This window comes from Bufo bufo, chromosome 2 (assembly GCF_905171765.1).
Source record: "Bufo bufo chromosome 2, aBufBuf1.1, whole genome shotgun sequence".
In the NCBI taxonomy this organism is placed as follows: Eukaryota; Metazoa; Chordata; class Amphibia; order Anura; family Bufonidae; genus Bufo; species Bufo bufo.
The window spans coordinates 298,291,543-298,315,321 of NC_053390.1; positions in this window are offsets into that span (position 1 = coordinate 298,291,543).

Genomic DNA, 23,779 nt, shown 5'->3' on the forward strand with positions numbered 1-23,779 from the left:
AGCCTGATTCTCTGCTATGACATGAAGACAGATTCTGCGCTGACATCAGGCCAGATTCTCTGTTACGGGACCTCTCTCCTCTGCCTGGGTGCCAGGGCCTAAATGTGTGACAGTGGCCTGTTCCAGTGGTGGGTGACGTGAAGCCTGATTCTCTGCTATGACATGAAGACTGATTCTGCGCTGACATGAAGCCAGATTCTCTGCTATGGCATGAAGAGACTGATTCTCTGCTGACATGAAGCCAGATTCTTTGCTATGGCATGAGGAGACTGATTCTCTGCTGACGTGAAGCCAGATTCTCTGCTATGGGACCTCTGTCCAATTGATATTGGTTCATTTTAATTTTTTTTATTTTTATTTTAATTCATTTCCCTATCCACATTTGTTTGCAGGGGATTTACCTACATGTTGCTGCCTTTTGCAGCCCTCTAGCTCTTTCCTGGGCTGTTTTACAGCCTTTTTAGTGCCGAAAAGTTCGGGTCCCCATTGACTTCAATGGGGTTCGGGTTCGGGACGAAGTTCGGGTCGGGTTCGGATCCCGAACCCGAACATTTCCGGGAAGTTCGGCCGAACTTCTCGAACCCGAACATCCAGGTGTTCGCTCAACTCTACCTGTCATGTTTCCTGAGGTTCTACAATGGCCAGACAGTAGAAACATCCCACAAATGACCCCATTTCGGAAAGTAGACACCCTAAGGTATTCGCTGATGGGCATAGTGAGTTCATAGAACTTTTTATTTTTTGTCACAAGTTAGCGGAAAATGATGATTTTTTTTTTCTTTTTTTTCTTACAAAGTCTCATATTCCACTAACTTGTGACAAAAAATAAAAACTTCCATGAACTCACTATGCCCATCACGAAATACCTTGGGGTGTCTTCTTTCCAAAATGGGGTCACTTATGGGGTAGTTATACTGCCCTGGCATTTTAGGGGCCCTAATGCGTGAGAAGTAGTTTGAAATCCAAATGTGTTAAAAATGCCCTGTGAAATCCTAAAGGTGCTCTTTAGAATTTGGGCCCCTTTGCCCACCTAAGCTGCAAAAGTGTCACATGTGGTATTGACCTACTCAGGAGAAGTAGAGCAATGTGTTTTGGGGTGTATTTTTACATATACCCATGCTGGGTGAGATAAATATCTCTGTCAAATGACAACTTTGTATAAAAAAAATGGGAAAAGTTGTCTTTTAGAGAGATATTTCTCTTACCCAGCATGGGTATATGTAAAAAGACACATTGCCCTACTTCTCCTGAGTACGTCAAAACCACATGTGTGACACTTTTTTGCAGCCTAGGTGGGCAAAGGGGCCCAAATTCTAAAGAGCACCTTTAGGATTTCACAGGGCATTTTTAACACATTTAGATTTCAAACTACTTCTCACGCATTAGGGCCCCTAAAATGCCAGGGCAGTATAAATACCCCACAAGTGACCCAATTTTGGAAAGAAGACACCCCAAGGTATTTTTTTTGGCACAAGTTAGCGGAAAATGATGATTTTTATTATTTTTTTTTCTTACAAAGTCTCATATTCCACTAACTTGTGACAAAAAATAAAAACTTCAATGAACTCACTATGCCCATCACGAAATACCTTCGGGTGTCTTCTTTCCAAAATGGGGTCACTTGTGGGGTAGTTATACTGCCCTGGCATTTTAGGGGCCCTAATGCGTGAGAAGTAGTTTGAATTCCAAATGTGTAAAAAATGCCCTGTGAAATCCTAAAGGTGCTCTTTAGAATTTGGGCCCCTTTGCCCACCTAGGCTGCAAAAAGGTGTCACACATGTGGTATCGCCATACTCAGGAGAAGTTGGGCAATGTGTTTTGGGGTGTCTTTTTACATATACCCATGCTGGGTGAGAGAAATATTTCTCTAAAATACAACTTTTCCCATTTTTTTATACAAAGATGAAATTTGACAGAGATATTTATCTCACCCAGCATGGGTATATGTAAAAATACACCCCAAAACACATTGCCATAATTCTCTAAAATGCCATAAAACCTAAAATGCTAGGGCAGTATAAATACCCCACATGTGACCCCATTTTGGAAAGAAGACACCCCAAGGTATTACATGAGGGGCATGACGAGTTCATAGAAGATTTTTTATTTTTTGGCACAAGTTAGCGGAAATTGATTTTTTTTTGTTTTTTCTCACAAAGTCTCCCTTTCCGCTAACTTGGCACAAAAATTTCAATCTTTCATGGACTCAATATGCCCCTCAGCGAATACCTTGGGGTGTCTTCTTTCCAAAATGGGGTCATTTGTGGGGTGTTTGCACTGCCCTGGCATTTGAGGGTCTCCACAATCATTACATGTATGGCCAGCATTAGGAGTTTCTGCTATTCTCCTTATATTGAGCATACGGGTAATGATATATTTTTTTTCCGTTCAGCCTCTGGGCTGAAAGAAAAAATGAATGGCACAGATTTCTTCATTCGCATCAATCAATGTGGATGAAAAAATCTCTGCCAAAAAAAAAAAAAGGAGGGAAAAGGCGTCTGCCAGGACATAGGAGCTCCGCCCAACATCCAAACCCACTTAGCTCGTATGCCCTGGCAAACCCGATTTCTCCATTCACATCAATCGATGTGGATGAATAAATCATTGCCGGCATTTTTTTTTCATATACAAAGTGTTTGCCAAAGCATATGAACACCGCCCCTCAAATGCCTCGGCAAACGTATCTTTTTTACTGCAGAGGAGAAATCTCGTCTTGCAGCGCCGCATACACCGACTTTTGTGTAATCTGACAGGTAGCGCAATGCGTGAAAGAGGCGGAGTCTCGTCATCCAGGGGGCGGGGCCTAACGATGTGCAGGAGATTCTACAGAGCAGGAGCAAAGTCTGCAGGTAAGTATGTGGAGGAGAATAGTGACTGTTATTTTTACTTGGGGGGCTTTTTGCAGGGGCTGAAGGGAGAAGGAATCATCTTTGTACTGGAGACTGTATGTTAGAGGGGTCTGAAGAGAGGGTAGTTGGGGTGATATTATTTACATGGGACTGTATGCTGGAGAGGCTGAAGGCAAGGGGGTGATATTGTAGTGTCCCACTAGGTAAAGGTGGGCACTACACAAGGGTTAATGTGTTTTATATGCAATGTACACTGCGTGCAGAATTATTAGGCAAATGAGTATTTTGACCACATCATCCTCTTTATGCATGTTGTCTTACTCCAAGCTGTATAGGCTCGAAAGCCTACTACCAATTAAGCATATTAGGTGATGTGCATCTCTGTAATGATAAGGGGTGTGGTCTAATGACATCAACACCCTATATCAGGTGTGCATAATTATTAGGCAACTTCCTTTCCTTTGGCAAAATGGGTCAAAAGAAGGACTTGACAGGCTCAGAAAAGTCAAAAATAGTGAGATATCTTGCAGAGGGATGCAGCACTCTTAAAATTGCAAAGCTTCTGAAGCGTGATCATCGAATAATCAAGCGTTTCATTCAAAATAGTCAACAGGGTCGCAAGAAGTGTGTGGAAAAACCAAGGCGCAAAATAACTGCCCATGAACTGAGAAAAGTCAAGCGTGCAGCTGCCAAGATGCCACTTGCCACCAGTTTGGCCATATTTCAGAGCTGCAACATCACTGGAGTGCCCAAAAGCACAAGGTGTGCAATACTCAGAGACATGGCCAAGGTAAGAAAGGCTGAAAGACAACCACCACTGAACAAGACACACAAGCTGAAACGTCAAGACTGGGCCAAGAAATATCTCAAGACTGATTTTTCTAAGGTTTTATGGACTGATGAAATGAGAGTGAGTCTTGATGGGCCAGATGGATGGGCCCGTGGCTGGATTGGTAAAGGGCAGAGAGCTCCAGTCCGACTCAGACGCCAGCAAGGTGGAGGTGGAGTACTGGTTTGGGCTGGTATCATCAAAGATGAGCTTGTGGGGCCTTTTCGGGTTGAGGATGGAGTCAAGCTCAACTCCCAGTCCTACTGCCAGTTTCTGGAAGACACCTTCTTCAAGCAGTGGTACAGGAAGAAGTCTGCATCCTTCAAGAAAAACATGATTTTCATGCAGGACAATGCTCATCACACGCGTCCAAGTACTCCACAGCGTGGCTGGCAAGAAAGGGTATAAAAGAAGAAAATCTAATGACATGGCCTCCTTGTTCACCTGATCTGAACCCCATTGAGAACCTGTGGTCCATCATCAAATGTGAGATTTACAAGGAGGGAAAACAGTACACCTCTCTGAACAGTGTCTGGGAGGCTGTGGTTGCTGCTGCACGCAATGTTGATGGTGAACAGATCAAAACACTGACAGAATCCATGGATGGCAGGCTTTTGAGTGTCCTTGCAAAGAAAGGTGGCTATATTGGTCACTGATTTGTTTTTGTTTTGTTTTTGAATGTCAGAAATGTATATTTGTGAATGTTGAGATGTTATATTGGTTTCACTGGTAAAAATAAATAATTGAAATGGGTATATATTTGTTTTTTGTTAAGTTGCCTAATAATTATGCACAGTAATAGTCACCTGCACACACAGATATCCCCCTAAAATAGCTAAAACTAAAAACAAACTAAAAACTACTTCCAAAAATATTCAGCTTTGATATTAATGAGTTTTTTGGGTTCATTGAGAACATGGTTGTTGTTCAATAATAAAATTAATCCTCAAAAATACAACTTGCCTAATAATTCTGCACTCCCTGTATTTCCCTGTGTTATCTGGGTGTCAGGCCTGTTAGGGTGCAGTTTAGCCTCCCAGGCGTTAGAGGGAGCTAGAGAGCCCTAGATATATATAGGTAGGCCCAGACAGGGGAGTGGTAGTGTATTCCAGGGGACTAGAGGAGTCACTTAGTCTACCTGAAGCTCCTGAGGCTAGGATTAGCTCAGTTGAGACACCCCAGTAGTAGGACGGGACCTCCTGGGAGAAACCTGTTACCCTCAAGCCAAGCAGAGACAGTGCAACCAGCTGAGATAAGTAAGCTAATGGGCAGAGGAACTATAAAGTGAGAGCAAGAATCCATACGGGAGGAAGATATAATTGCCAAGGATTAAAGCCAGCATTTAGGCATCCGGGCCTTGGGATAGAAACCAGACAGGAGTTCTAAAGAACAGCGTACACTATTTCTGAGGAGAAGGTACAACCTGATTCTGAGTGTGTTGTTGATTACCCTCTGAGTATCTTGCACAGAATTATACCTGCCAGTATTTGAAATAAGCCTGCTTGTGAAGCTTGTGATATAAGGGACTGCATTACCATCTTGATGTACAAAGTTGGACTGTTATAAGTAAAGCAACGTTTGGTTCACTATACCACCTATGTACCTCACTTATTACTACTATAAATCGGTGTGTCACCGTTACAGGCACTGGCGTCACGAATCTTAAAGGGACCTTGCCTCAGGCACTCTAAACACCTGCAACATCCAGGGCACCTCACACAACATCAGGCTAGGTCTCTACATACCGAGTGTGCCCCAGAGGAACTTGTGCCTACCTCTCCTTCACTGCCGCATGCCTGCCCAGGGTTCTCCTTCCAACAGTGAGTAACCCTTGATTGCCCATAACCGTGACCTCACTTCGCAATACCCTGCAGGTCTGGCGTGCTGCAATATTATTTTACATAGGGCTGTATGCTGGAGCGGCTAAGGCAGGGAAGTGATGTGTCTTACATGGGACTGTATGCTGGAGGAGCTGAAGGCAGGGGGAGTGATATATTTTACATTGGACTGTATGCTGGAGGGGCTGAAGGCAGGGGGAGTGATGTATTTTACATAGGACTGTATGCTGGAGGGCTGAAGGCAGGATGAGTGATGCATTTTACATGGGACTGTGCAAGAAGGACTGGAAGGCAGGGGTGTGATGTATCTTACATGGGACTGTATGCTGGAGGGGCTGAAGGCAGGCGGCAAAGAGAGGGAGTGTGATATTATTTACATAGGACTGTATGTTGGAGTTGCTGAAGGCGGGGAGTGATGTATTTTACATGAGACTGTATGCTGGAGGGGCTGAAGGCAGGAGAGTGATCTACCTTACATGGGACTGTATGCTGGAGGAGCTGAAGGCAGGGAAGTAATGTGTCTTACATGGGACTGTATGCTGGAGGGGGTGAGGGGGGGCATAATTATTACTATAATACTACAGAGGGGGCCATTATAATATTAATAATAATAATACAGAGGAGGAAATAATAATACAGAGGGGCCAGTATATATTATAATTATACAGAGGGCATTATAGTTATGGGCACTACGGGGGAGGGGAGGTCTGTTATCTGAGGATGATAGTAAAGTGAGAAATCCCCAAAATTTTCTGTGAAACTCTACAGAGATGAGACGCGTCTGAAAGAAGTTATCATGACGGTCCTATCTCCGAATGAAGATGCTGAGGAAAGTCTACATCACAGGAGATGTCACTGGATGTAACAGGTATGGTGCGGTACTCCTTTTTTTTTTTTTTTAACCAAATATCTTTCTTTAAATGGGGGCAGGGGACTGGGACTGTCGCTCTGGGCGACACTGGGTATGATTAAGGGGGGCAGGGGACTGGGCAAAGGTGACAGGGTATGATTAAGGGGGGCAGGAGACTGGCTATGGGTGACACTGGGTATGATTGTACTTGTTTGCACTTGCACTTAGATTATCTGTAATTAAAGAAAACTGTTTGTTACAAAGATTGTTTTCCTCTTTGTGTATGTTTAGGTGAACGGGGGGGGGGGGCACGAGATTAGCTCGCACAGGGCGCCTGAACACCTAAGGCCAGCCCTGCCTTCGAGGGTGGGTTCCTGCATCCACAAACCCAAGGTACACAATTGTCCAGACAGGGCACAGTCTGGAGGATGACGAGGTGGAGGATGAGAAGGAGGAGATGGAGGAGGAGGAACCATGTTCACAGCAGGGTGGCACCCAGCCTAGCTCATAGCCATCACTGGTGCATGGCTGGGGGGATACAGAGGACACAGACGATACACCTCCCACAGAGGACAGCTTTTCGTTGCCTCTGGGCAGCCTGGCACACATGAGCGATTACATGCTGCAGTGTCTCCGCAGCGACCGCCGACTTGCCCACATTCTAACTTGTGCTGATTACTGGGTGGCCACGCTGCTGGATCCCCGTTACAAGGACAACGTACCATCCTTAATTCCGTCACTGGAGCGTGATCGTAAGATGCGCGAGTACAAGCGCACACTGGTAGACGCGCTGCTGGTGGCAATCCCACCTGACAGTGGGGGCACAGTGGAAGCACAAGGCGAAGGCAGAAGACGAGGTCGCCAACGCAGCTGGGGCACCACCAGCACCTCAGAAGGCACGGTTAGCATGGCCGAAATGTGGAAAAGCTTTGTCAGCACGCCACAACAACCAGCACCACCAGCTGATATGGAACGTCTTAGCAGGAGGCAGCATTTCACCAACATGGTGGAGCAGTATGTGTGCACACGCCTACACGTACTGAATAACGGGTCTGCCCCCTTCAACTTCTGGGTCTCCAAATTAGGCACATGGCCTGAGCTTGCCCTTTTCGCCTTGGAGGTTCTGGCCTGTCCTGCAGCCAGTGTATTATCTGAACGTGTGTTTAGCACGGCAGGGGGTGTCATCACAGACAAGCGCAGCCGCCTGTCCACAGCCAATGTGGACAAACTCACGTTCATTAAAATGAACTAGGCATGGATCCCTCAGGACTTGTCCGTACCTTGTGCAGAATAGACATGTATACCGGCACTAACCAGCCATTGTTAAACTGCAGCGCAATTGCTCATTCTTGAATTTAGGATATTTCACACTCTTTTAGAGTGTACCCTAATTTAAAAAAATACTATTAAAACCAAAAACCTGTGTTGGCTACCTCGTCCTCCTCCATCGCCCCTTCCACCTACTCCTCTGCGTCCACCGCCTCCTCAAACTCCTACTCCATATAGAACTCCACCTCATAAATCGATTTTTATTTTATTTGTACGTATTTTTTATTTTATATCATTTTAGTACTTTGTCAGTTACATTTTCTGGTGAAATTCAGCAATTTTTGGGTGTATAGTACCACTGCTATACCAAGTAGACAGGTTTAAAAAATTTAAAAAATTGTCATTTACATTTTCGGGTGAAATTCACTAATTTTTGGATGTATAGTAACACTGCTATACCTAGTAGGCCGGTAAAAAATAAATTGTCATTTACATTTTCGGGTGAAATTCACCAATTTTTGTGTGTATAGTACCACTGCTATACCTAGTAGACCGTTAAAAAAAAATAAAAAAATGTCAGTTATATATTCTGGTGAAATTCACACATTTTTGGGTGTGATGTACCAATGCTATACCTAGTAGACAGGTTTTTTTAAAAAATTTGTCAGTTATATTTTTTGGTGAAATTCACCAATTTTTGGGTGTAATATACCCCTCCTCTACCTAGTTGACAGCTTAAGAAATTTCAATAATTTTTCTGTTACATTCTTGGGTTGACATTATACAATTTTAGACGTAAATAAACACCTGCTATGCATAGGTGACAGGGAATTTGAAAAAAATGTATCCTCCCTTGGATGTGGTCTCTCTTTCTCACACTCCCTCTCTGGCCTGGAACCCTGATTCCTTGCCACCCGTGATCACCATGGTAGGCGCATAAAAGAGCATCGAAAGTTGATAGAGCAGATATCAAATTGGATCGTGAACATCACGGGGACGTGCGACGTGGTGGGGCAGTAAGTGTGCACACGCCTACACGAACTGACTGACAGGGGTCAGCCCCTGCAACTTCTGGGTCTCCTAATTAGGCACATGGCCTGAGCTTGCCCTTTACCCCTTGGAGGTGCTGGCCTGCCCTGCAGCCAGTGTATTGTCTGAACGTGTGTTTAGCATGACTGGAGGGGGTTATCACAGGTTATATTTCCCAATGTTTTGGGGTGTACCCTAATTTTAAAAATAAAATTCAAAACCAAAAACCAGTGTAGGCTACCTCCTCCTCCACCGCAGCTTCCACCTACACCGCCACATCCACCGCCTCCTCAATCTCCTTCTCCATATGGACCTCGTCCTCCTAGATCAAGATTATTATTTTATTTTTTTACCTATTTTGTTATTTAAAGTCATTTCCCTATCCACATTTGTTTGCACTAGCCATGCTCTTAACCACATTCTGATGCCATTTGCTGCCCTCTAGCCCTTTCCATGACATTTTTTCAGCCATTTTAGTGCTTAAAAGTTCGGGTCCCCATGGACTTCAATGAGGTTCAGGTTCGGGGTCAAGTTCGGGTTCCAAACTCGAACTTTTTTCTCAAGTTCAGCCGAACCCGTCGAACCCGAACATCCAGGTGTCCGCTCATTTCTAGTAGTGACAGCTGAATTGTCACCATTCGGTAGAGGGATGACTTCTGGATCTCCACCTTGTTGGACCCTCGCTACTGTTCCAAAATGGGGGCCTTTTTTTTACACCCGCTGAGAGGAAGGACAAACTGAACTACTATAGAGACATCCTATGTAGTCAGTTGGCCGCTGCTTATCTGCACCATCATCCATACTCTCGCAGGTCTGACCAAGGGGGCCCTCTGAGCTCACGTTCCACTGCCATGGCTGCAGAGGAGGGGTGGGGTAGCAGGAGCGGTTCCAGCTCCGTTAGCAGCAGCCGTGAGTCACTGATGAGCAGCTTTCTTCACCTGCATATTGAAGAATCTACTCACCAGCAGCTAGACGTAGAGCAGAACCTGAACCAGCAGGTGGTGGCATACTTGGAGTGCACCCTGCCAGCCATTATTGAATATCCGCTGGACTACTGGGCAGTCAAACTGAATTTGTGGTCGCAACTGGCCGAGTTTGCCCTGGAAAAGCTGTCCTGCCCGGCCAGTAGTGTGGCATCAGTGCGGGTGTTCAGTGCGTCGGGGGCCATAGTTACCCCAAGAAGAACTCGCCTGTCCACCCAAAATGTGGAGAGAGTGACCTTTGTCAAGATGAATCAGGCGTGAATCAGCTAAGATTTCCACCCACCAATGCCTGATGCATCAGACTAGATCATCCAGGGACGCCATCAGGGGGGTACAGCCGATACCCCAGTAAAGGGCCCGATCCCCGGGGGAGGGGGGGGCCCGGCTGATCCCGAGCCTTTTTTTTATTTTTATGTGCGAGTCAGTCAGTGATTGATAGGCAGCGGCGCTACAGGTAATCCGTATGCTGCAGTAACTTTTAAATCAGCGCTTATCTCTTTACTACCTTACATTCAGCTCCAGTAACAGGCAGTGCTCACTCACTGACGTAGCGCGCCTGCAAATACCACTAGGCGACACAAGCGCGTGACGTCAGTGAGTGAGCGCTGCCGCCCGCACTGCCTGTTAATGGAGCTGAGTGTAAGGTAGTAAAGAGATGAGCGCTGATTTAAAGTTAAAGTTACTGCAGGATACGGATTACAGTTTATAAATGTATACTCCTGTGAGCGGCGGGGAGGGGGATCTATGGATGGTGGCACTGTTATAGGGAGGGGGATCTGTGGATGACGGCACTGTTATAGAGAGGGGGATCTATGGATGACACTGTCATGGGGTGGATCTGTGGATGACACATATAGCATAAGATGCTATATACTGTATGTGCCATCCACAGATCCCCCATAACAATGCCATCCACAGAACCTCCATAATAGTGTCATCCACAGATGCCCCCATAACAGTGCCATCCACAGATCCCCCATAATAGTGTCATCAACAGATCCCCCAAACCAGTGTTATCCACAGATCCTTCATAACAGTGCCATCCACAGATCCCCATAACAGTGTCATCCACAGATCCCCCATAACAGTGTCATCCACAGATCCCCCATAACAGTGTCATCCACAGATCCCCCATAACAGTGTCATCCACAGATCCCCCATAACAGTGTCATCCACAGATCCCCCATAACAGTGTCATCCACAGATCCTCCATAACAGTGTCATCCACAGATCCCCCATAACAGTGTCATCCACAGATCCCCCATAACAGTGTCATCCACAGATCCCCCATAACAGTGTCATCCACAGATCCCCCATAACAGTGTCATCCACAGATCCCCCATAACAGTGTCATCCACAGATCCCCCATAACAGTGTCATCCACAGATCCCCCATAACAGTGTCATCCACAGATCCCCCATAACAGTGTCATCCACAGATCCCCCATAACAGTGTCATCCACAGATCCCCCATAACAGTGCCATCCACAGATCCACCTAGGCCACCACCAGTCAAGGTAAAAACTTACAGTTGTCAATAATGTAGTGTAGGGGGTCATGTAATGTTTTGAGGCCAAAATGGCACAGATGACCACCATATATCTAGAATATCTAAAATTAGCTGGTCAAGTAAAATGTTGCATGCAATAATCATTAAATAGGTGGCCGACAAAAAAAAGGGGCGGGTTAAAGGGCGTGGTCAATGGGCTGAGTCAAGGGGGGTGGCAAAATTTAGCTTTCGCCTAGGGTGGCAAAAATCCTTGCACCAGTCCTGTTCGCACGCCGTCGCCTGCTTGTCAATTCTGGTTTGCAGGCGCGGTGGTGGGAAGTGGAAGCCTTAGCCAGGACTAGGAGGAACCAGACCGAGGCGAGACCAAAGACCAGAGTCCACAGACTAGAGCGCAGACTGGGGTGGGTCCTTGGGGGTGGAGGGGGGCTGGGAGGCGGAGTCAGGATGGATTCTAAAGGGGCAGAGTAGAAGCGGGCCATGGAGGGGGGGGGGGGCCCAGGCTTCGAGCTGTGTAAGGGGCCCCAAAATTTCTGATGGCAGCCCTGAGATCATCCATGGTGCCACACCAACACTTTGACAAAAGAGACCAGTTTTTTTTTTTCTGGCTACCTGCCTCAGCTACTATTCTGATGCTGCCACCCACCTGATGCCACACATCTGATTCCAAGTGCTCTTTCCTTCACCCACCAACTTAAGCTGGTACTGGTATTGCCACCCACCTCCACACTATGCCACCTTGCCACTCTGTGGCCTCCTGATGCTGCGGCCACCTCCACACTATGTCAACTTGCCAATCTGTGGCCTCCTGATGCTGCTGCTACCTCCACACTATGTCACCTTGCCACTCTGTGGTCTCCTCATGCTGCTGCCACCTCCATACTATGTCACCTTGCCACTCTGTGGCCTCCAGATGCTGCTGCCACCTCCACACTGTCATTGTGCCACCCGGTGGCCTCCTGATGCTGCTTCCATCTTACCACTATGTCATTGGGCCGCTCTGTGGACCTCATGCTGTTCCCACCCTCCCCACTTGATGATTGTGCTACTATTTTGCCTTTTGGCCTGGCTGACATCATCATTTATTTGACCCTTCTTCTGATCTGTCAGAAGGAAGGAAAAATGAGACGCACAATGGATCCTCTGTGTAGCAGCTGTAAGGCCTGTGTGGTCCCATCAGAATTGGCTTGTGATTTGGTAGCCAAAAGTGGGTACAAAGTGGGTACAAAACACAGAAGACATGCAAATATTCCATTCATCTCTGTTTTGGATCCACTCTAGTTTTTTGGGGCATTAACACTACTGATGGATTACTGACCAAATGCTGACTGAGTGAAGACGGATGATCAAAAGACAGGATCCATTTTTTTGGGGTTATTGTTCTGACGGATCAGAGGAAAGGCAAAATAATCAGTGTTGTCAATACAAACGTACTGCTGACACCCTCTCCACTCTCTCGGAGGGCTCTACTTGTATAAGCGTTTAATAGAACAGGTTCTGTAGACATCTATGTGGAATCAGCTGACGATGGTGTAAAAGGAGTGCTCTTCTTCTTGGCGCTAACATCGACCTGTAAGGCTACTTTCACAATAGCTTTTTTTGCGGATCCGTCATGGATCTGCAAAAACGCTTCCGTTACAATAATGCGACTGCATGCATCTGTCATGAACGGATCCGGTTGTATTATGTCTTCTATAGCCATGACGGATCCGTCTTGAACACCATTGAAAATCAATGGGGGACGGATCCGTTTTCTATTGTGCCAGGTTGTGTCAGAGAAAACGGATCCGTCCCCATTGACTTACATTGTGTGCCAGAACGGATCAGTTTGGCTCTGCTTCGTCAGGCGGACAGCAAAACGCTGCAGGCAGCGTTTTGGTGTCCGCCTCCAGAGTGGAATGGTGACTGAACAGAGGCAAACTGATGCATTCTAAGCAGATCCTTTCCCATTTAGAATGCATTAGGGCAATATTGATCCATTTTTAAACCGCTTTTGAGAGCCCTGAACGGATCTCACAAAAGGAAAGCCAAAACGATAGTGTGAAAGTAGCCTAAAGCTGAGTTTACACTTGAGTTAGTTGGTCACTTTTGGCCCTGTGGCTGCCCAAATAAGTGAAGTGTATAGAGATTCTAAGAGCGACGCCTGTCATCTGCGTGTCATATGGACTCACAGTATTATTTCACTACCACAGCAGACTCCCTATGCGTGTTACTGCAAGGCACAGTGTTCACAGTGCATAAGGAAATCTCATTACTTTCCAGGTCTGTTGACTATATATTTGTCTCCACATTTGAAGAAACTCTTCACAGCATGTTTTACCTCTTGATTTCTCAGAGTGTAGATGAATGGATTGAAGAGCGGCGTCAATACAGAATGCAAGATTATAGCCAATTTGTCAAAATCTATAGAAGAGTTTTTAATAGACCGTAAGCTCATAAACACTGTGCCAATATAGTGTATAAACACAATTAAGAGGTGAGAGGAACATGTTGCAAAGGTCTTCCATCGCCCTCCTGATGAGGGTATCTTTAATACTGCAATTATTATATTTACATAAGATGCAAAAATCAGTATAAGTGATCCAAACACAATCACGGCAGAAACCATAAAATTTAAAACGCGTAGATGTTTAGTGTCTGTGCAGGCCATTTCTATAAGCTGTCCTACATCACAAAAAAAATGGTCAATTCTTAAACCACAGAAGGTAAGCTGAACAACTTGTATAGTTGGGGCTATGGTGTCCAGAAAAGCACATGCCCAAGCACCCAAAGCTAGAAATAGGCAGAGTGTGGGGCCTAACACAGCCGTGTAACGTAAAGGGTGGCATATAGCCATATACCTGTCAAAAGACATGACTGTTAGAATTAGTATCTGAGTCGAACCCAAGAAGAAGAATATGTAACATTGCATCATGCAGCCCACATAACTGATGATTCTACTTCCGTTCACCAGAAGAGACATGAACTTGGGTGTGATTGCACCCGTTACCAATAGATCTAAGCATGACAAATTAATGAGGAAAAAATACATTGGTTTATGTAGTTGTTTACTTGTAGAAATGATGAAAATGATGACAATGTTTCCAATCACAGTGATGAAGTAGGCATTCAGGAGAAGTAAAAAAAATGTTGTTTTAATCACTGGAGAATAGTGAAATTCCATTAATAAAAACCCATCGCTCTTGTTAAGTATGATCATATCTGAAAGGCATAAGGGGCTTGACTTTTAAATTAATGTATTATGTACTCAAGAAAAACAAGCACATGCTGTATACTTTAACTACACTGTGTAATTCCCTACAGAACTATACATATATCATTCTGCTCATCTCCCCCTGTTCTATACCATGCAACTTAAAGGTCGGACAGCAGGGGCGTAGCTATAGAGGGTCCAGAGGTAGCAGTCGCTACCGGGCCCAGGAGCCTGAGGGGCCCAAAGACCTTTGCGGTGCATAAGAAGACACCGGTATTATAGAAAGTGTATGCTCGTCAAGTTACACCTCTGACTGGAGGGAAGGGGTAAGGTCAACAATTTGTTATGGGGAGGGGGGGGGGGGCTAGTGTGCCGTTTAAATTTTTGCCTCAGGCAGCAGAAACTCTATGTGCTTCCCTGCCCCTGGCCACAAAGCACTGAGGGAAGGGGGGGCCCAAGCTGAACTCTTGCACCTGGGCCCATGAGCCTTTAGCTACTCCCCTGTCGGACAGCATGGCTAATTTAACAGATTCCCTTTAAAAAATGACATAAATTTATAAAAAATATTAGGTTAAATTGACTGCTTTTGATTCTCATGCCAGTTATTCAGTTTATACCGGAGCTAACATATAGCATAAAAATGAAACTAAAGATCCATTCTTATAGCATGTCTGGTATCCATTGATGACTTTTTATGCTGTTTTAAGATTAGTTACATTTTTTGCCATATGGGATAAATATTTATATATTTTTACAATATAGGTGTTTTCAGATGTGGCGATGCCTATGATGCTCTTTTTTTTGTAAATTGTTTATTTGTATTCTAATTTTGGGGAAATGGAACCATTTAGTATTCCATAGAATCTATGTACCAGGCAAGGTTGCCCACTTTCCCCCACACTACTTAGATTATTCATGGAGACTTTACTTCAAGCTATCAGAGAACATAAGCTGATCAAGGGCTTACAGGTGGGAGATGTAATACACCAGAATGCAGCTTTCGCATAAGACCTGCTAATACTGATTACTGACTCAGATATTATTGAACTATTCGAAGAGTTCGGGAGACTCTCCAACTTCAAAGTCAACTACACTAAATCGGAACCCCTTTAATATCTCCACGCCTCGAGTGGTAGTGGACACATTGAGTCAATGCCCTTTCCATGGCAGTCGTCCCAACTGAAATACCTAGGAATCTACCTAACTAAAGACCCATTGCTCCTTTATGGGGTGAACTATCCACCGCTAATTTGAGAGATTAAAACAATGCTATTCTCCCTTTCTATTCCGTATGTCTTCTGGATGGGACGCAAGAATTTATTACGCACCTATGTCATGCCCAAATTATTATATATGCTCCAGATTGCCCATATTTCTCCGCCAGTCATTCTTTTTCATGGTCAGATCCATGTTATTCTCCTTTTTGTGGCAGAAAAGTAAACCCAGGATAGCATATGCAACTCTCACCCTGCCTTGTTCCATTGGCGGATTTGGTTTCCCAGACATTCTGACTTACTACAAAGCCATTCAGTTGAAGCATTGGATCTCCCTGTGTGTCACTGGCTGTGGCACTTTGGGAGTGGACATCAAGTGTTGAGACCAACAACTGGCTAGCCTTTGGGGCCTGACTGTGCCCAAGATCGCGATATCTGGGTCGGCGAAAGGAATTTACTCTATTTTTCCATCCCTTAACAACAGCTCCCCCCTCCTGTTCTGTCTCCCAAACTCTCTTCCTGCCCAGTTAATCCCATACTATGTCCTCCCTACCCGCACCCACGCTCCAAGCTTCTGGGTTAAGTTAAAGGATAAATCAGTTGAGGACCTCCTAACAGAAATAGGCTCTACGGAGAATGTATTGCCTTACTGCTCTATAACACTCCCATCAGGTAACTTTCTAGAAAAACACGAGCTCCCCCGCTGCTTTTCTGCTATATTTTCAGCAAGAAAGGACCTGGGAGAACTCACCTAGTTGGAAAAATCCTTAAATCCTTTACCCACCCATCCTAGGTGGATCTCCTTTCTATATCATACCCTTTCGTCTCTGAAGTAGACGTCTCGGCCAGTATATATAGAGTACAGACCAAAAGTTTGGACACACCTTCTCATTCAAAGAGTTTTCTTTATTTTCATGACTATGAAGGCATCAAAACTATGAATTAACACATGTGGAATTATATACATAACAAACAAGTGTGAAACAACAGAAAATATGTTATATTCTAGGTTCTTCAAAGAAGCCACCTTTTGCTTTTGATTACTGCTTTGGGTTCAGGTCCGGTGACTGTGGAGGCCAGGTCATCTGGCGCAGCACCCCATCACTCTCCTTCATGGTCAAATAGCCCTCACTTTCAAAGTTTTCCCAATTTTTCGGCTGACTGACTGACCTTCATTTCTTAAAGTAATGATGGCCACTCGTTTTTCTTTACTTAGCTGCTTTTTTCTTGCCATAATACAAATTCTAACAGTCTATTCAGTAGGACTATCAGCTGTGTATCCACCTGACTTCTCCTCAACGCAACTGATGGTCCCAATCCCATTTATAAGGCAAGAAATTCCACTTATTAAACCTGACAGGGCACACCTGTGAAGTGAAAACCATTTCAGGGGTCTACCTCTTGAAGCTCATCAAGAGAATGCCAAGAGTGTGCAAAGCAGTAATCAAAGCAAAAGGTGGCTACTTTGAAGAACCTAGAATATGACATTTTTTAGTTGTTTCACATTTGTTTGTTATGTATATAATTCCACATGTGTTAATTCATAGTTTTGATGCCTTCAGTGTGAATCTACAATTTTCATAGTCATGAAAATAAAGAAAACTCTTTGAATGAGAAGGTGTGTCCAAACTTTTGGTCTGTACTGTAGGTGGCTGGGAGAGAGAATTGCAAAGGTAATTTTAGGAACCCGAAATTGTAACAATTCGCCTTAGGTCCCATGGGTTTTGTAGATATGTTCGCATACAAGAACACTTTAAGGTTTTGACTAGATGGTAACTATCCGAAAAAATTATTCCAATTGGGCCTTTCTTAACCTGACCTGTGCTAGAGGTGCCAATAAGATTCTGGCTCCCTCCTTCACATATTCTGGTCTTGACCATCTATCCAGACATTTTGGCAACAGCTAGAGTCAAAGATCAATGTGATTTGTGGCACCCAGATCCAATTGTCCCCAGAACTGGTTCTGCTATGGTTACCAAATGACTCGTGGTCCCCATTAGTGTTGGGCGCGAATATCACCACTTCGAGAATTCGCAAAGATTTAGAATTTAGTGCTATACTGTATATTCGTAAAAAAGGTTGTAGAAATGTTTAGTTATTCTTTAAAGAGAGTCTTTCACCTAAAATGACCATTATACACCACAAACATCATGAAATCGATTACATTCTCCATATTATAATCTTATCTTTCATATTGCTGTCCATCGCCTATTTTCTCTTAAAAACGCTTTTATTCCATTTGCTAATTAGGTTCTGGAGGTGCCCAGGGGCGGGATTTATGCGGCCGATGCCCAGGCCCCATGGCGCTGTTTAAATCAAACTTCTCCCCTTTCAACCCTCTGGCCCGCCCTAGGTTCTTCAGATTCCATCCTTCCGTCATTGACAAATGCGGCGCCTGCGCCGTTCAACATAATCATTGCGCCTGCACACTCCATTACCCACTAGGGCAGAGGCAGCAGAGCGTTTAATGCGCATGCGCCGGCCTGTACCTCCTGATCTATCCGGCAGAAGTAAAATGCCGCAAGATCGGGATGTACGGGCCGACGCATGTGCATTAAACGCTCTGCTGCCTCTGCCCTAGTGGGCAATGGAGTGTGCAGACGCAAGGATTATGTTGAATGGCGCCTCATTTGTCAATGACGGGAGGATGGAATCTGAAGAACCTAGGGCGGGCCAGAGGGGTGAAAGGGGAGGGGTTTGATTTGAACAGCTCCGTGGGGCCTGGGAACCGGCCGCATAAACGCTGCCCCTGGGCACCTTCAGAACCTAATTAGCATATGGAATAAAAGCGTTTTTTAAAGAGAAAATAGACGATGGACAGCAATATGAAATGTAAGATTATAATATGGGGAATGTAATGGATATCATGATGTTTGTGGTGTATAATGGTCATTTTAGGTGAAAGACTCCCTTTAAGTATTAAAACACAAGAAAAACTATACAAATGTGGTATCATTGTAATCGTACTGACCCATAGAATGAAAGGCATAAATCAGTTTTATTGCATACAGTAGGTAATGCTATAAAAACAAAACCCAAAAAACCATATCAGAATTATTTTTTTTCAGTTTTCCCCCATTTGGTATTTTTTTTTAGCTTCCCAGTACATTATATGCAACTGTAAATGGTGCCATTAGAAAGTACAGCTTGTCCTGTAAAAATGTGAATGGAAAAATAAAAAAGTTATGGCTCTGTGAAAGGGGTTAATTGGGAAATATGTTTACATGAATAAAATCATGAACTGATTTGCATGATATTTTTCTGACTGCTGAAGATTTTTTCAAGTTTTTCTTTTAAATAAAAGTCAACAAAACCACCTATTAAAGAATATAAAAAAAATAAAATTGTAATCACGTTCCACATAAAAAAAACTGAAGTGACTGTTTAAATGGGTTTTCTAGCTAAATAAGAATTGGTGTCAGTGGGTGCACAGGGGCTTAAAAACACAAAAGAATGGATGCTTACCCTCATTAATCAACCAATGCTACAGTTCCAATGTGGATTCTGTCCCCACTGCTCTTCACTTCCTGTCCTGACATGACTTGTTGGAGATGGGTGAATCAATTATTGAAATTTAACCCAAATTTTTTAAAAGGTTTTGATTCTAACAAACCCAAATTGTGTGTGATTTGATTCAGAAGAATGGATGAGAGACAGAGAGAGATATACTTTTTTCCAGGCAAATAGAGCACTTTTCGATTCAGGTCGAATTTATTTAGACCCATACTGAATTGGTTGAAATCGGACCCAAATTGAATTTTAAGAGCTTCACTCATGTCTACTTCTCATCAAATCACTGGCTGAGGCAGGTCACTACTAATGTATGTTTTTGGATTGCATCTTGGAAACATGTAAGCCATGGCGTGTCCAAAACCTGAGAAACTGAAGATTAAGGCTACATGCACACTGTTGCCATTTTGCTGCCCGCGAAGCACAGTTTCTTGATTCCATATTACTGCCCATTGTGCTTCTGCCTTGGCTCCACAAGTCTTCAAAACATGGCTGTGTTGTTTCCATTTGTCACCTTTTTTTGTGGACTCCAAAAAAAATAAAAAATACAAGGAATAAATTGGGGCTGTCTTTGAAGTTTCTAAGCAATGAACCTGCAAAATGTAGATGGTACATGGATGGTTTCTGTGTTCCATCCACAAATTTTGTGTACTCATTGGCTTGAATGAGGCTATGGACCCCATTTTGTCGGCAAGAATAAGAAATTTTCTATCGTTTTTGTTTTTGGGACAGACAGGGACATGAATGGTTCTGCATAAGTACGGTTGTGTGCATGAATCCTAAGTTTTAGGGTATGTTCACATGTTGATTAGCTACAAAGATTTCTGCAACTGTTCCATAAAACTAAATGACACCGAGATTCATGCACATGCTGGAGAAAATATTGTAATGAAGGGGCGCTTGAATCATATAATTTTCTGCAAGTGATCTGCAATGTGTGACTGTGACCATAGTCTTAGAATCTATTTTATATAGTGGTCCTACAGGAACACTCAAGTAAGTACAATGCTGGTCTGCATGTTTTTTATTTTTTTATGGGTGTTTATATAATGGACTTGTTTTATTTTTTTTGGGGGGGGTGGTATTTTTTGACTTTTTTGGTGGTGTTTTTAGTCACACAAAATTTTACTTGCTTTTCCTACAGAGAAGTTTGTAAGGCATTTTATAATTTCCTATTGGCCAACAGGTAACATTTGTCTCTCTTGGTTTTAGCTTATGAATTGTCTATGAACTACTAAATTGCACTATGGGATTTAGCTACATCTGTTAGTAGTAAGGGCTGTTTCACACGAGCGAGTCCATTGCAGGAATCGCGCTCTGTGTGAGAGTGTGATCCTCCGCTCTGGACTTGCAGGAGCGCACAGCATTATCCTGATTTATAATGCTATTGTCTCTGCTTGACCTTATTTCTACAGAATCATAGTGACATAAAGCTGTCAGTGTGATTCTGTAGAAATAAGGTCAAGCAGAGGCACACAGCATTATAAATCATGATAATCCCGTGCGCTCCTGCAAGTCCAGAGCGGAGGATCACACTCTCAGACAGAGCGCGATTCCCGCAATGGACTCGCTCATGTGAAACAGCCCTAATAGTTTGTGTTCTCCCATCTTAGAAAAAAAAAGAAGTAGCAGTTATTAAACAGTAATAATTATTATATACATATAACATGGGTCATTGGACCGTTAAAAGAAATGCTATGCATAGATGAGCAAATTACCGTAATCAAAATTCTATTCTAGTTTGATTCCGCTGAATTGGCTGTCCAATTTGATTCTTCCCCAATCTAAATGACATTCAGAGTTTTTGTCTCATGTCTCTCTCACATTTGCTTTAACTATTTTATATCCCCTCTCTCTCTGTCTCAGGTCTATTTAGATATTATAATTGATTCTTCCACCTCTAATGCTATATAATGCAAAACAAGATTAAAAAATAATGCAATCAAATCCTTTAGGCTAAAGTGTCACTTACTTGTTATGTCACAAATTATTTAAAAAAAAAGATAAAAAACTATTCTGTGTACTTTTTGCTAATCTGTATTATTATACTATCATTTGAAGGTGCATATTTAATACACGACATGCTAGGTGATTTAATCTCTTGATAAACAGTTTGTAGATACCTGTGGGTAATGAAGATGGGAAATATTTCCCTTTGGTGACTATTATAAAGAATACCTAACATAAAAATAACTTGCAAAATAAAGCAAATTAGCATCAGAAAGCTTTTTTTTAATGTTGGCTTGTCAGAAATGTCTTGAAAAACAAACAAACAAGTGAAATATAGCTTGATGTAGAGGTCAAACAAATTAGCAAAGATAATGAGGATAATAAATAGAGATGAGCGAAGTTATGAAAAATTTCATTTGGCTGCTTCAATGAACTTCACAAAGAAATTCGATTTGTGACAAATGACTTCATCATGTAGCGGGTGCAATAACGGGAACAGCGATTGCGCCCCCTCCCTCATCATTAAACCCCTCAGATCGCTGATCGCACCTGAGGCTAGAATTTGGGCCTTTCAACATTGAGGTGTGCAGTAAAGGTCTGGGGAAGCATGATAAAAGGGGTGTTGTTTGCACCAGGAGCGAGTCACCAAGGGGCTCGGCCTTGATGGAGTTAAAGCCCTAGCCCAGGTGTCCATTAAAGTAGTTGGGGGACACCATATAGATAGTATAGCTGGTTGAGCTATTTTAGGGCGGGCTTTTGCTGGGAACAGGCAATCTGTTGGGTGGGTGCCTGTTCCCCATGCTCCAGTCCGGGACTTAGGGCATGCTCATGTCCAGGGATTCCATTTAATCTGGTTTCTGCAATTGGGTGTGTCTCACTCTGGAGAGTGTTCAGACAGAGGTCTGGTGAGGTTCTGTCAGCGTGGTCTCAGCTAGGTAAGGCTGAGGGGCCACGACGCTATGCAATAGCCTGAAGTTTGGGGGACCTAGCGATGCCTAGAGAATGAGGGTTGTACAGCGTCTGGAGGACTACTAAGCCACACTCCCCCAAAAGGTACTGGAATTGCCACAGCCTGGAGGCTGCTGTATTGAGGTTGGCTGAGGAAAGCCGCATATGATGTCCATGTGTGAAATGTGCTCTACGAGTGAGGTAGGGACGTATTTTGTTTAGGTAGCATCTAGACAGGCAGGAGTTTATTTGTATGTTTTTCTTTATGCCATAATAAATGCACAGTTTGGACATGAACATCCGTTGTCTAGTGAGATATCTGTGAGTGTGACCCCCTGAAAAGAGACGATCCCTTACACAGGGTAAAAAAATTAATATTCACTTTATCCATTTGCTCACGTAGAGGCAGTTGCGGCCATCATGCTGATGACATCACTGCGCCCCCCCAGTGCGTTGTTGTGGTGATGTCATACCTCATCAAGGTATTGCACGGTTTCAATCAAGATTGCGGCGATGACCTTTTTTGCACACAAATGGATGAGGTGTTTTTTTTTTGTTTTTTTTACTTTTATTGTAATTTCAGTAAAAATTGATTTGTTCCCACTAGTGTTGAGTGAAGCATCCAAAGTGGAATTCAATCTGAAGTTTATGAAAAATTGCATTTGCAATGAATCCGCATTTCCTCGTGCTTCATGGTATTGAATCGTTAAAATGGTAGCTACATATGTTACAAAGTGAAAGTAAGAAGCATGGGAATGTGAGATCACTCTTAATGCTGTGTAGATTGCCAATCCATAGCTAGCCAGACCCTGTGATTTCACAGCCCTTTAAAGCCTCATCCCGCTCTGCCATTACAGAGTGAGCTGAGCATAGGGAGAGACGTGACAAGTAGAGTTGAGCGGACACCTGGATGTTCGGGTTCGGCAGGTTCTGCCGAACTTGAAAAAAAAGTTCGGGTTCGGGACCCGAACTTGACCCCGAACCCGAACCCCATTGAAGTCAATGGGGACCCGAACTTTTGGGCACTAAAATGGCTCTAAAATAGTCCTGGAAAGGGCTAGAGGGCTGCAAAAGGCATCAAAATGTGCTTGAGAGCATGACAATTGTTATGCAAACAAATGTGGATAGGGAAATGACTTAAAATAACATAAAATACAGAAAAATTCAAAATAACAATCTGGATCTAGGAGTAGGAGGTTGAGGAGGCGGTGGATGGGTGGATTTGGTGGTGTAGGTTGACGTGGCGGTGTAGGTGGAAGCGGCGGTGAAGGAGGAATAGGTAGCCAACATTGAATTGTTATTTTTTATTTTTAAATTGGGGTATCCCCAAAATATTGGGACATATAACAAAATAAAACTAAGAATAAGTGCATTTGAGTACAAGAATGGATGGATGAGGCTGGTATAAATGTCTATTCTGCACAAGGTACGGACAAGTCCTGTGAGATCCATGCCTGGTTCATTTTAATAAATGTAAGCTTGTCCACATTGGCTGCGGCCTGTGATAATGCTCTCTGCCGTGCTAAACACACGTTCACACTATACACTGGCTGCAGGGCAGGTCAGCACCTCCAAGGCTGACAAAGCTTTTTCACATTTTGGCCATGCTAACCCTGCCTTCTCAGGTGCTGGCGGTACCCCAGCTGCGTTGGCGACCTCTTTCTCCTCCTCTGCCTTCGCCTTGTGCTTCCACTGTGCCCCCGCTGTCAGGTGGGCATGCCATCAGCAGCGTGCGCTTGTAGTCGCGCATCTTCCGATCAGTAACAGATGTTTTCACTAAACTTAGTTCCCTGTCAGCAATGCAGAGCAGG